This window comes from Octopus bimaculoides, chromosome 9 (assembly GCF_001194135.2).
Source record: "Octopus bimaculoides isolate UCB-OBI-ISO-001 chromosome 9, ASM119413v2, whole genome shotgun sequence".
Lineage (NCBI taxonomy): Eukaryota > Metazoa > Mollusca > Cephalopoda > Octopoda > Octopodidae > Octopus > Octopus bimaculoides.
The window spans coordinates 51013511-51014827 of record NC_068989.1 but is presented as its reverse complement, the minus strand read 5'-3'; positions in this window follow the sequence as shown (position 1 = coordinate 51014827).

Sequence of the window (1317 nt, the reverse complement as noted above, 5' to 3'; positions counted from 1 at the left end):
AACCTAGCCAAATCTTTCTTTAAAATACTAGATTCTAACTTCCCACGACAACACAAATACCACTCTATATTCAACAGATCCACTTTAAAATTATCGTATTCTACCACTCCTAACTTTGAATCTATTATAGCAGCTTCTAACAAACATAAACTCTCGCTCTATTACCAAAACCACTAAAATAATGCATTTTCTTATGCACCAGATATCGCATTACAATGACATAAAAACAATTTTTAATTAACTGTTTAATACGACTATTTAACAAGAAAGAGAGCAAGAGTATTTGATTTTTCATATATCCTATATACTATAGATCCCCGTCATGTTGGATGTCACTGAATCATATCTGTATGTTGTATTACAGTTACGTAGAAAGGATTAAGCTCATATTATTCGCATCCCTGAGATTCCAGATAATAATGACTATTTAAATTAAATACAATTCAAAAACTACTTTAAATGAATTTCAATAAAATGTATTGCTCTGAAAAGAAAAAATAGTTGCATGCTAAAGCAGCTTTATAAATAAAATGTTATAAGTCTGAATTATTCATTACTTAGAAAACTTCATGGTATAAAATCATATTTTTATCATATTATTCTACAATGGTATGATAAAATAAATCGATATCGCATGGATTTCATTCATGTAAATTTAGGATTAAAGGGAATGATAATAGAATATGATGAATCATAATTTCCACTGTACATAAAATCTTAATTATTATGTTTAATCAGAAATAAATCAGCATTAAATATTTTTATAAACTGTAAAAATAGAAGCCATATTAACGCTAGTTACTTGTAACACGCATTATATTACTTGATAATTTATAGGTGTTTATGTTATCACGACGCAAGTGATTTCCGGGAAAATTTCATTAATTTACGATGCCTTACTCAGAGATAGCTTATTATCACATACACAATTGCTGTAGACCTTATGTTTGAAAACACACTTGGCTTGAATGTGGTTTCAAAATGAATTCATTGATCAGCAGAGGACGAACATGATAAATCTTCTGCCTCTCATTTATTCTTCACATATTGCTAGGGCCTCGTCAAATCTGATGTACACACACGTGCATTCCTACAAGAACACATATATAAACATGTATACATTCATTATTTACATTATTTACAATTGACAGATATTTTCCCTCACCTTCTTTGTTGTTAACACAACATTTCGGCTGATATGCCCTCCAACCTTCATCAGGTGTCTTGGGGAAATTTCGAACCTGGGTTCTCATTCCTAAGACATTTTTCGATGTTGTTTTTTGTTGTTGTTGTTGTTAATAACAGTAACAATAATAA